Genomic DNA, 13,904 nt, shown 5'->3' on the forward strand with positions numbered 1-13,904 from the left:
ATTCACCTGCTAAGTAAGGTGATACAAGAGCTATGAGTATTTTTATACTTAAAAATATTTGAAAATTGCCAAGTGCTATACACATTTTATTGAGTAAATTACATGTAATAAAACATGTTAGAATTACAACTTATAATGATTTACTTTTATGTATCATTTTTCATAATATAAAATATTTTATGGGGCCAGCCCCATGACACAACGGTTAAGTTCGCATTTTCCATTTCGGCGGCGGGGGTTCACCAGTTCAGATCCCGGGTGAGGACCTACACACCACTTGTCCAGCCGTGCTATGGCAGGCGTCCCACATATAAAGTAGAGGAAGATGGGCATGGATGTTAGCCCAGGTCCAGTCTTCCTCAGCAAAAAGAGGAAGATTGGCAGCGGATGTTAACGCAGGGCTAATCTTCCTCAAAAAAAAAATTTATTTTGATGTTCATAGTGACCCCGTGAGGTAGATATCCCTTCGTGGTAGATACTGGCTCCAATTTATACAACTTAAACAGCACTGAGACTCAGGGAAGTAACGTGACTTGCTCAAAAGCATTCTATGGATAAGCTGGAACCTTAACCCAAGACTTATATCTTCAAATCCACTACTTTACTATTACTGATTCTCTTTGTCAAATGCAGTAAATCATATTTACTAAGCTATTTATCACATCCTCTGCTTGGTAGAAAGAAATGATCATTCTAATTGTCTAATACTAATACTAAAAGTAGCTAATAATTTTGGAAGCAATGTTCTATCATTGTAAGCACACTGATTATCCCCTTTTTACTGATGAGAAAACTCAGGCAAAGACAAGTTAAGTAACCTGCCAAATATCCCACACTTAAGAGGAGAAAGCGAGGATTCAAATCTAGGCAAGTTGATGACTCTTAAACACCTCTGTGTTTGATATAACAAGTGTAAGGCAGTAACCTAGAAATAAGGTACACTGGTGACCATGCAAGGTTGATTTGGGGACCCATCCTGAAACCCTGAGTTCATTATCCCAGTATTAAGTCAATGCCAGCTTAAAGCAAATAACTGCTGGGTTTATGAAGGAAGAAGCATTGTGTTGAAACTATGCAGCTAAAGAACATTAGAGTCAAGAACTGGAGATCTGAGAGACACACCTGAAGTTGGTGAGAGAGCAATGAGATGGCTCTTCCACCAACTTGTTGACTGGGACACTTGCCTTCATTCCTGCTCTAAATTATTCCTATATCTTTTTTTCTCCAGTGACATAGTTTAAATACAACATGACAAGTAAGACAATCAAACTCCCAATTTGCCCAGGTCGTTTTGTTTTGCGTCTGTTGATCCAGAGTAATTATTAACAGTACCCTTGTTCACTCTCAAAAGGAACTTGTAGTTTCTGAGCTGTCAAAGTCTTTGATTTAGTGGAAAAATCTACATTTTTTAATAAAATTGATTTGAGTGTTGTTTCGAGTTCCTAGCTGTTTTAGACTGATTAAATTATGGACGTTATTTCTGTCTTTATATATTTAATTTGCAAAATAGGGATGTGTAAATCTTGCATATTTATCATGAGGATTAAGTGATGCCTTTCAGTGAAAGTTTTTTTCACTTTTAGTATCCCTTATTTAATACTGAACTGCATGCTGACAGTTATGTTGCTATATCTTATCCACATATGCTGCTTCTCTTCCAAATCAAAGAAGTCCCTCAGCAGTCATGATCAGATATAAATCATTGTACATCCCAAGCACTCAGCATGCTTCCTTGTAGTTACTTTTTGTGTAATAAATGCTTGTTGATAGTAGATTTGCCTATTAATTGATCTTACTGAAATATTTAAGCATCAATAAGACACAGCAGTATGATGGAATAAACGTTAATGCTGGAAAGTCATTCAGCCCAACCCCTTCATTTAGTAGAAGAGAAAACTGACACCCAAGAAGAACAAATTTTACTCTCTTGGGCATAAGTAAGCCAATTTTGATTGTAAAAATACTTCTTTCATCTTACTAAGGTATCCCTTAGCAAGCAACTATAAAATATATTTTACATATGTATGATGCACTGCAGTTAGAAGTATTTTCTCATGCATTATCTCTTTTTAGTCCTCAAATAAACACTCATTATCTTCATTTTGCACATGAGAAAATAGCACATACGTTATTACGGGATGTATAGTATAGCAGTGGACTTAGAATCAGGCTCTCTAAGTGATTGCAAGTTCCTAAAAGAAACATTGCATTTTATCTTAAGAAGGCACTGACATGGTTTAGGTACAGAAAAAGTCAGTTCTAAGACAAAGTTTACAATCAAATAAATTTACAGAGATCTTTGCAGCCTAGTAAGCTGATATGTACCAGATCTTGGGACTTTTCTAACATGGAGCTGAGAGGGAGAGTAAGACATAGTGGCTAGCCCAAGGCACAAGTCCCAATGCCGTGCCGGAAGTAACTGATCTTGCTACAGAGGCCAGCTGAAGGGATGACCAGGCAGTTCCAAGCACCGTGAAACAGCGAAACAGGCCTCAACTGTGAGTTTTGGAAGTGGTTAGTGCTGAGGAATAGAATCAGGCAGGGAGGTTAAAGTGTGGGAAAATCAAAGGAGGAGGAGCAGGATTCTTGACACTCAGGTAAACTATTGTCTTGATTTTAGGAAATTTCTTTGTTGAAAAAAATTCAAGAACAAGCCCCTAGAGGAGATAGGAGTTATATTTCTCCTATTAACACTCATTACATTTATAGTAATTTCTTTTTAAATATCTTATCATCTCAATATACCGCAAACTCTGTGAAGGTAGAAGAATCTCAGCCTTGTCCCTGTTCTATTCGGTACCCCGCTGGAACACTGTAATTGTTCAATAAATATTTGTTGCAAAAGTAAGTGAACTAACAAGCTACACAGAACAATAGGATCTTAACAATGAGAATAGACAGAATATACAGGGGGAGAAAACCCAATTCAGAAGGGAGATAATGATTCAGGAAGAGAAAGCTCTAACATGGCAATCAAATTGGGGTCCTGTGGGCAGGCTGAAATTCTGGCTGTGGTGTGCCCTCTCTTCCACATACAAGATCCAAGGTCTACCTGGCAGAAAAAGAGACTCCTTGGTACCTTTGAAATTCAGGCTGGGGCATATGACTTAACCCCAAGTCTAACCACAGAGGAGCGTCCACCATTGATAGGCCTTGTTCTTGTAAGGGCTGCCTCAGAGAACACAAGTCTGCTGTCAGTGGGTCAAGTGTTGGAGAGTCACAAAGGGTCTTTGTCCTTGCATTAGGTCATTTTAAATAGAAACTTCTGGTAGACTCTATAAAGTCTACATATTGCCTTTATTCTTTATTGTAATTTGATGGAAAGCCAGGTATTGATTTCTGAAATAAAAGCAAGAAATATTTGGAAAGATTTTGCTCATTCCGTTAACTTTATTAGGACTATAACAAATCAGCCATTTATTAAGACGAGACCATTTGTGTAGAAAAGATGGAATCTTGTATTAAATTTGTTTTTGTCCCATGCTCTGCCTCTCATTAGGCAAGTGCAGTTTATTTAACTATTACTTCTAAAAATTTTTCTGTTTCTAATCTATTATTTTGTTTACCTCTTTGTTTTCAATGTAAATAATTCCACTTAGAAAAGACTATTTGATTGTTTGCTTTGAGGTAAATTAAAGACCTCAGGAAATATCCAAATTATTCAATATGCATTTGGATCTGTTAACAACATTTTCTTCATTTCCCATTTGAATATCTTTTCTATAAACAGTATAAGGTAGCATTTAAGGATAATTCAGGCTCAGCTATGAGTCATGTTGGGATAAGTGCAGTATGAGGTGAAGCTGAGACATGGTCAGATGAAGATCAGTGAAACTAGCTCTAGGATATTAACTCTGCATCCTAGGGCTTAGGCAAGGGTCTGAAGTAGAGTATGTGCTCAGAAAATGAATGAAAAAGTGAATGAATTAACTTGCATGGGTGAATGAATGATCTTGAAGGATGTGTGTGCTAATTGGCTGCCCAGAAATCCAAAGCAATGTCCAAAGAGATGAAGACAAATAGGTTACTATTAGCAGCAATTACATAGAATCAGGTCAAACCTGTGGTTCGTGCCATGAGTCTCCATAGCTTGAGAGGAAAGCAAAGCTCATTCTTGAGGAAAAGCAAGTGCCAGCAACTATGTCCAGGTCCTACTAAAGTGAGCTACGGTTGTTAAGATTCTTAGCTCATCACAGAACTGAAGAGTAGAGCAGGAAGACAAGACACAGTCATTTGGAACAATGGATCCTGGATTCCTTTAATGCTGTTCCTATCCCTTAGGCGTATTCATCATTTTTTCCCCACATACAGAGATTTCTACTCCCCTCTCCAGCACCTAAATCCAACACTAACCCCCAACTTGCCAAAGACAAATGAGTGAGCAGGTATAATCCGTGGAAAACGTTGGATATTTCTGAAGCCACAGGGTGGGGAACAACAGTTTATGATATTCTTTGCTTTTTTTTTTTTTTTCAAGGACTGATATTTTTCTAGCACTCAAATAGAGATGTTATGATTCAGCAAAAAGAAAACTAAGGTTTCTTTTTTTATATTAAATTGTCTATTGATATTGTAATTTGTTTTGAATGGAAATAAGTGGCACTTTCTTCTTTAATCCAACCATATGTTATATGTATATCACACAGAATGTGTTTGGTATCAAGAGTTAGCTCTAACACTGCATTATGTAGGATTTATAAATACAAGGGTTAAAGTATTAGAAATTATCTTAAAGCTACTTGGAAACTGAACAGCCAATGAAACACTCTTTTGATGAGGTAATGCTATTTGCTTGAGCATCACTGGTTGTCTCAAATTCCTGTTTCCAGGAGTTAGAGGACGAGTTTCTCTGCAACCAGAAAGAACTGGATAGTCTCCAATTGCTTATATAAGATATTTTATGATCACTCAATAAAAGCTAGTCCCTCCTCAACTTGCCAATAGCCTCCTCTGAATTATTTCCCAGCAACACTCATACATAACTACACTGCGGGAATTTCTGTTGGTTCCAAAAGAAAACCTGCATAAGAGACTAAGAAATGCAGAGTTAAATGCTCAGTGATTATATTTGTGTGCTATGTTGTAAGGAATACTGCACTACAAGTTAAGACACCTTGTTCTTCATCTCAGCTCCGATACAATCACCTTTGCAACCTTGTGGTACTTGCTACCTCTAGAATTTAGTTTCTTCTTTTCTTTTTTTTGGACTTTGGATTTCAAAGCCGTCAATGATAATAACTGTGCCAATCCGACGTACTTCATAGAGTTTTTGCATGCAAGGACTTCTAATTAAAAACTATACATTCAAGAGTTCTGAAAGATGTAAATGTTACTTCAGTTTCCAGATTTGCCTATCATTTTAAGGAAAGACTACCTTGATGACGTCTTACTTTTGAGGCAATATTAGCACCCTTTATAAGCAAGCACAGAAAGCCTCTTGGCTAGAAGTGGTGCTTCCATATGTTGAAGAATCCCAGGAGCTGAGAAAGCAGCCTGTGCTTTAATCTTAGGGAGAAAGATGCAGGCTTTCTCTGGGTAGAGTTCTATTCAAGCCAAACTGCCTTGAGGCTTAATTATCTAATTAGAATATGGCTCTTATCTTTGTGAAATGTAGATAGGCTGTCTGTGACATTGGGAAAATTAACTTCCATCTTCCAACCACCTGGCTTCAAGGCAAGTAGCTCACTTGACATTGCAGTGTCTCACCTTCTAGGTGTGTGACCGCTGCAGAGGCACATCTGTGACATTGTCTCCTGCTACCTTGGCAAGAAAAAAAAAATGCAACTGATTCTTTTTCTAAGACACAGTGACAATTATAGATCTTTAAAACATTTAACAGCGAAACTTTTGACATCCTCACCGCACAATTTCTACCTTCCAAAATCACCACTCCTCCCATCTTAGTAAATGAAAATCTTATTCTTTATGTTGTTAAGACAAAACACCATGGAGTCGTCCTTGTTTCCTTTTTTCCTTTTCACCCAACTGTGAATCTACCAGCAAATCCTGCAGGCCTATCAAAAAGTATATCCACAATCCACCCTCTTTCATTGCTTTTTTTGCTACACACTGGTCAAAATTGCTGTCACCTTTCCCCTGGATTATTGCAATAACCTCCTAACCACTCTCCTTGCTTACGCCTTTGTTCTCACACAGACTATTGTTCACACAACAATCTGAGTGATTGCTTTTAAAAAGTCAGTCAGTTATGTCACTCCTCTCCTCCAAGGCCTCACTCAAAATAAAAGCCAGAGGTTTTACAATGATTTGGCTCCACCACCACCTGTCTCCCACCCCCTCTGCTCCTTCAATACATCCAGCTCTCCCACCTCAGCTATGCACTGGGTGTCTCCTCTGCCTGGGATGATTTTCCTCCAGCTAACTCCCGCTCTCACTCTCTCCCTTCCTCTCTCTCTCTCTTTAAGTGTGTGTGTCTCTCTGTTTCTCTAGATTTTTCCTCTGTTACTACCTTTTTAGAGGCCTTATCAGATCACTCCATATAAAATAATATCCTCTACACAAATCCCATCTCTTTTACATTGCTATATTTTTCTCCACATTTTTTACCACCATCTGGCAGACTTTATATTTTCTTGTTTATTGTCATTTTCTTGCACGACAAAATAAACTCCATGAGGGCAAGAACTTGGTCTGCATTTTCTTCTGTATTCTCAGCACATAGCAGTAGGTGCTGAAAAAATATTTAAGAAAGTACCCAGGAAAAGTAATATTTTAATATTTGAATTGAGGTAGGCACAAAATATTTTAATATTTAAAGAAACAAAGCATAATTGTGAAGTATTATGGTTGATCCTAGAAATATTGTAATTTATATGTTCCCAGAAGAGACTTCTGGCATTCGATCAGTGTTAGTATCATTGGAATAAGTGTACAGCTGCTTAAGGATATCATATTGATGGGGGAAGTAGCATAAAATGAATGCTTAGAATTACTTAAACATTGGGTGATATTCTTTCTTTAGCATTTTTATCTCATTTAGAGAATCTCAGTGGTCAATATCATTTAGATGCACGTGTTCTTTTGCATTCTTTATAAAACCAGTCCTTCGCTTGTTTAAACATGAACATGTATATGTGCTAACAAGGTATTAAAATTTGATCTACTACCCTGAATATAGACAGTCAAATTCTGACATATGAGTAAGTTACTCTCTGGATATGAGGTAACCATCATGTAGGTTCGGAAGAACATATTTAATTGATCTCAGTCATGTAGAAAAAACAGTGGTCTGGAAGGATCAGCATACATCTCAGAGATCCTCATTTATGTGCAGAGGGTGGCATCCTCATAAGAAACAACATGGCATGTGTTAACGAAAAATTTATTCTGGCACTTGTTAAAATAATAAGGAAGACATTATTCAGGACTATTGAAATAGGTGTCAAGGCTTTGGCAATAGGGGAGAGAGATTGGGCTCAATTCTGAATACAAAAAGACAGCTTGGAATTTATAGTCAATTAGCAGAGTGAAGGGGTTAATGTATGGAAAATTACTATGAAATTTCGTATGGAAATTACTATGAAAATTACTATAAAAGATAGGGAGATTCTTGCTAAACAGACTTAACAGGATTTCTTGCTGAAGACAGGCCAAGGGCTTATACACCAAAGATAGCAGATGAGGAATTTGATCAGATATCAAGGATGATCAATTATCAAGGATGGAGGGATTTTCACTAAAGTGATTTAACAGGATTCTTGCTAAACCTGAACTAGGGAGGCCAAAGACAGGGCCCAAGGATGAGGCCTAGTCAAAAAAAGGGCTCAGAGGAGGTTGACTAAAGTTTGGTCAAGGAGAGTCTTTGTCACATAAAAGGTCATCTCAAGAACCCATCTGAAGTCCCTCTTTTCAAATAACAAGAATTAAATAAGAATTATCCATTTGAATTCAACAACATGCATCCAGGGACCTTGCTCTAGGCACTGTGCTAACATGGAGGAAGTAAATTTGAATATGATTCAATCCTGACTTGGAAGCTTCCGCTCCAAGTGGGGGGAGCAAAGCATAAGTTAATAATTACAATGTAATATAGCAAATGCTTTAATAGAGGGATGAAGAAAGTGCTATGGAAACACAGGATTGGGGAAGTAATTGGTGCTTAACAGGGGAGAAAAGGAAGGCTTCTCAGAGGAAGATTCTTTTGGTTTGAGTCTTGAAAGAAAGGTAGGCATTTACCAGTAAGAAAAAAAAAAGATTGGAGAAGGTCTTTCAAGGCAAAAGCAACAAGACTTAAACAGGTACAGAAATATAAAATATCAAATGTGACAGTTCACTGAGAAATGTAGGAAGAGGCCAGACCCAGCATTGGGAGTCTGGAGGGGAATGGAAATAGCTAAGGCTGGAGGTCACGTGGAGCCAGACTGTGAAGGGCATTGTACTTGAATACTTCTTGTACTTGAGCTTCACCTTTGAAGAGGGGAGGAGAGTGAAAGTCAGACTTGTAGTTTAGAAAGATTTCTCTGACACAAGTTGAAGAGGATGGATTGGAACAGGAACAAATGAAATGCAAAGTAAACTCATTTGGTAGTTTCCAGAGCCTAGCAGAAAACATAATGAAGATCCCAAGGAGGGCTAATGGGACTGGAGAGGGAAGTATAGATTTTAAAGGAGACAAATTTCCCTTAGTAATCCAATGTTAATCATAAGGAAAAAGTAGATCTTAATAATGGCTCCCAGATTTGTGAAGATAGTTGTGGTATTAACAATAGAAGGAGCAAATAAGAAGTACCAGTTTGCTTGTGGGATTTAGTGAGATTGGCTTTGAATGTGTTGAATTTAAGGTGCTCGAGGGCCTTCAAACCTAGAGGTCCAGTATGCAGGTCTGTGTGATCTGTGTGTGGGTTTACAGCACAGGAGGAGGTGGAAGTTGAGACAGCAATTTGAAATCACTGTAGTAGAAATGGGACTCTGAAACACTGGAGAAGGAAAGAGTATACAGGAAGACCACCATGTGAGAAGGCAATTGAAAATGGAGCCCTGGTTACACTAATGCTTAAGAAAAAGCATTGCGAATCCAATAAAAAACATGTTTTATGTTACATAATCCCAACTGTTGTTAAAGAAGGTGTATTATGTTAATGAGAAAAGCCTTGTTTTGAGAGTACATTGATAGGTTTGGATAAGCAAATTTAGGATATGCAAATTTGCTGAATTACTCTGCTAATCAAAGAAGAAGAACTGAAGTTCTGTAGAAAAAAATAGGGGGAAAGAAAACAAAAAAGAAAGCTAGGTGCCTAACAAGATCAGATAAACCCCGCAGGCACATCAGGAGGGAAATGCTGGGAAGGGATTTGAAGTTTTGCGTTTAGCTTTAAGTGCTTGTCCCCAAATGAAAACTTCAGGAAGCCCACCGTTCATTGATCTCTTTATGCCAGTGGATTCACTGGCTTGAGGGATGAGGGTGGTGTCAGTTCTCAAAGAGCTACTCATTTCCACCTTTGCCTGCATGGTACAATGAAAAGACAATGTGTATAATACAAGAGTCCCTAAGAGACTAGGCCACAAGAACTGACCAAAAGAATTGTGTGGAGGGCTCCCTACTGCCCACAGTGATGGATAGTTCCAGTTGACCTTTGTATTATACAGTATAGACATACATAAATGATGCATACAAATAAAGCATATATAATGGATTTAGCTAGCTAGCTATGTGATCTTAGGTATGTTGCCAGTATTTAGCCATACATCAACTCACTTATATATGCCCCCATATTCATATATCAAATTCAAAATGAGCCTCACTGAGATTCTTAACGTAAACCATCATATTTGTCTATATATTTACCTTTCTATATTCACTACCATGCATATATACAAAATGTTGCTTCATTGTTCATACCCAAATAATACAGGAATAGTATATGTACTCTTTTTAAAGCTACATATCAATCTCTGATTTCAGAAAATGGCAATTTTCATTTTATGTGGGTTTTATGATTAGGCAAATCATGCAAAACAGATAATAGAAGGTTTAAAACATTTCCATGTTACAAAAAAGTAAATCAGAAAGGCCTTTCTATAAAAGTCAATACCGCAAAGCAGACCTTATGTGCATTCTGCAGGCAGCCTGGTGTCAAGTTTTCATGTTGCTCTATGAGTCCCAGAGGACGCCCTTACTCATGCTGCAGATACTGCAGAGATGTGGGTGTGGTTTCTGATACAGAAGCTGACTGTCTATGAATATTCATAGACACACTCTAGCTAAAACCCTCTAATGGTTTTCTTGGAACAGTTAAAATAGCAACAGTAAGTTGGAGCTAACCAGAAACAATTAGTTAAGGAATGATGCTAAGTTCTTTGAAAATGAAAGCACTGCATTCCAAAGCCTTCTTCAACACAGAGCAAGTCTCCTCTGAATCAGCCTGCTCTGAGTTACGGGGCGTGAGACTTGAAATGAATTGGTAAGAAACAATAAGCACAATTCAGATAGCTACAAAGCAATAGAATTACATTCTTTCCTAAGACAGTGCCTTTAATTGGGTATTTCTGGATCTCCAGGAAGAGGCCCAAAACTCAGATAGCCTCAAACTTACCTTACGTAGTTTTTATTTTGGCAAAATTGTGCATCTAAAGATATCATTTTTTGCCCTAATCATGAGCCGATCTTTGTACAAACTGTGAAAAATACAAAGCTATATAAAAAAAGCCAAATGCTTTTAATCTCCAAATCCAAAATTATAAACACTGTTAATGCAATAGACATTTATTTATCATAAATTCCTTTATGCAAATTGATCTACCTTTCCATCCATCTACTTATCTGTCTAATCTATCTATGCACACATATGCATAATATTTTTTAATACTTTTTTTAGAGCAGTTATAGATTCATAGAAAAATTGAAGAGAAAGTATAGAGACTTCCCATATATATTCCACTCCCACACATGCATAGTCTTCCCCATTATCCACATCCCATAACAGAGTGGTACATTTGTTAAAACTGATGAACCTACATTGACATCATAATCACCCAAAGTCTATAGTTACATAGGGGTTCACTCTTGGTGTTGTACATTCTATGGGTTTTGACAACTGTGTCCATCATTTTGGTGTCCTACAGAGTACTCTCACTGCCCTAAAAATCCTCTGTGCCTCACCTGTTTATCCTTCCCACGTCCCAACCCCTGGCAACCACTGATCTGTTTATAATGCCTTATTCATAATGTCATATAGTTGGAATCGCATTGTATGTAGACTTTTCAGATTGGCTTCTTTCACTTAGTAATATATATTTAAGCTTCCTCCTTGTCTTTTCATGCTTGATACCTCATTTCTTTTTATACTGAATAATGTTCCATTGTCTGGATGTACCCTTGTTCATTTACTTATTCACCTACTGAAGATCATCTTGGTTGCTTCCAAGTTTTTGGCAATTATGAATAAAGCTGCTATAAACATCTGTGTGCAGGTTTCATATGGACCTAAGTTTCAACTTCTTCAGGTAAATACCAAAAAGTGCGATTGTTGGATCCTATAAGAGTATGTATAGTTTTGTAAGAAACCACTAAACTGTTTTCCAAAGCATGTGTACCATTTTGCATTCCCACCAGCAATGAATGAGAGTCCCGTTTACTCTAGAACCTTGTCAGCATCTGGTGGTGTCAGTGTTCCAGATTTTGGCCATTCTAAGAGATGCATAATGGCATCACATTGTTGTTTTAATTTGCATTTCCCTAATGAGATGTGATCTGCAGCATCTTTCATATGCTTATTTTCCACCTCTACCTCTTCTTTTCTGAGGTGTCTGTTAAGATATTTGGCCCATTTTTAAACTGAGTTGTTTTGTTTTCTTATGGTTGAGTTTTAAGGGTTCTTTGTATATTTTAGATAACAGGCCTTTTTCATATGTGTCTTTTGCAAATATTTTCTCCTAGTCTGTGACTTGTCTTCTTAATCTCTTGACATTATTTATCCCAAAGCAGAAGTTTTTAATTTTAATAAATTCCAGCTTATTAATTATTTCTGTCACGGGTTGAGGCCTTGGTGCTGTATCTAAAAAGTCATCATCATACTCAAGGTCATCTAGGTTTTCTCCTGTGTTACCTTCTAGGAGCCTTGTAGATTTACATTTTACACTTAGATTTGTGATCCACTGTAAGTTAATTTTTTTTTTGCACTCTCATAACGATCTTTATTGCACGTATTTTTAAGTACTTCTCTAAATGCATTATAGAATGTCTATCACATCTATTCTCTGAAATAACACTTATTTTGAGTTAATTTTTATGAAGAGTGTAAGGTCTATGTCCAGATTCATTTTTCTGGAAATGAATGTCTAGTTGTTCCAGTACCTTTTGCTATCTTTGTTCCATTGTGTTGCCTATGCACGCTCCTTTGTCAAAGATCAGTTAACTATATTTATGTAGGTCTATTTCTGGGCTCTCTATTCTGTTCCATTGACCTACTTGTCTATTCTTTTACCAATATCACACTATCCTGATTACTTAGGTTTATAGTAAGACTTGAAGTTGGGTAGTGTCAGTTCTCCAACTTAGTCTTTCTCTTTCAATATTGTGTTGGCTATTCTGGCATAATAGTTTTAAATGTATATTTTATATATTTAAAAACATTAGTATCTTACTATATACTGTTGATAGCGCTTTTCATGTTATATCAAGATTATTTCACCAAATCCTTAGGAATGATCCCCAAATTCCACATTATGGATATACTATCATATATTTAAACAACTTTAATTGTTGGATATTAAGTAGTTTTCAATTTTGCTGTTATAAATAAGAATATAATAAATATTCTTGTACATATATCTTTGTAGACATCTTTGATGATTTCCTATGACTAAAGTTTTTTTTTAGAATTAGCAGGAGAACTTTCACAAAATTTTGGAAAATTTATCAGAATTTTTGCTCATAAATGAACACTTATTTCCCCATATACTTATCACTACTACTAATTATAGTGATCAGGATCATAGTCGTAATAACAAAAACCTTTAATCTGCATTCTTTGATTACTAAGGAAGCCAAATATCCTTTTATGAATATTTTCTCACTTCCTCTCTCCCTGCCTGACTCCTTCTCTCCCTCCTTTCCTTCTTTTTTCCCTTCCCTTCCCTTTCCCTTTTTTCTCTTCCTTCCTTCTTTTTATTTTTCTATATTTTGGTAATGGTCATATTATGTCCTTGGTCATGGCCTTTTAATAGTACTGCAGTCAGTTTTTATAGTATTTAGTTCAGAATTTGAGGATCTATATTCTTAAATAAGTCTCTCTCTATCATCATCAGGTATAGTTTTCAGGAATATGCAAAGTTTTATGTGAATTGGAAATCTTTTCATCTTTTTTTCTTCTAACATGACAAAATTTATTTGTGATTGACATTAGATCATCTTGGAAGTTCAAAGTAAAACTGGATCTTGAATTATCAGTTGGGATGACAACAAAAATTCAGATGTAATTTTTTGACAAAAAAATCCCATTTCTGCTATATCCATGGTCATCTTCTATTTTTTCTTAATCCAATTGAAATCACATTTTTCTGAGACAATTGTACATTTCTTCTTTCAAGATTTCAAGTGAAATAAAATTTATTCTCACAGAGTTCTACATATTAGATTATTTATTTAAAAATCCTTTTGTTTCATTAGTTATATGCTATTTTTCCCCCTAAATATTAGCCCTGAGCTAACATTTCTTGCCAATCTTCCTCTTCTTTTGCTTGAGGAAGATTAGCCCTGAGCTAACATCCATGCCAGTCTTCCTCCACTTGATATGTGAGTCACTGCCACAGCATGGCTGACGAGTGGTGTAGGTCCACGCCCAGGATCCAAACCCACAAACCTGGGGCACCGAAGCAGAGTGTGCCAAACTTAACCACTACACCATGGGGCTAACGCCCATATGCTCTTTTTTATTCATAACTTT

At 36.7% G+C, this 13,904-nt stretch overlaps 1 long non-coding RNA gene across 2 annotated transcripts in view; it reads right to left on the bottom strand.

Moving 5' to 3' along the window:
* Nucleotides 1-10,172, bottom strand: part of LOC138921625 (uncharacterized) — a 32,084-nt gene extending 21,912 nt beyond the window's left edge. The window contains exons 1-2 of one of the 2 annotated variants that reach the window (XR_011434363.1): nt 10,065-10,153; nt 5,707-5,760 (exon numbers count right to left, since the gene is read on the bottom strand). This is a non-coding gene — a long non-coding RNA (uncharacterized lncRNA). Of the gene's footprint in view, nt 1-5,706; nt 5,761-10,064 lie in introns of both variants that reach the window. The other variant, XR_011434364.1, reaches the window with a different exon arrangement.
* Nucleotides 10,173-13,904: the final 3,732 nt, after the last annotated feature.

This window comes from Equus caballus, chromosome 2, assembly GCF_041296265.1.
Source record: "Equus caballus isolate H_3958 breed thoroughbred chromosome 2, TB-T2T, whole genome shotgun sequence".
Classification (NCBI taxonomy): domain Eukaryota; kingdom Metazoa; phylum Chordata; class Mammalia; order Perissodactyla; family Equidae; genus Equus; species Equus caballus.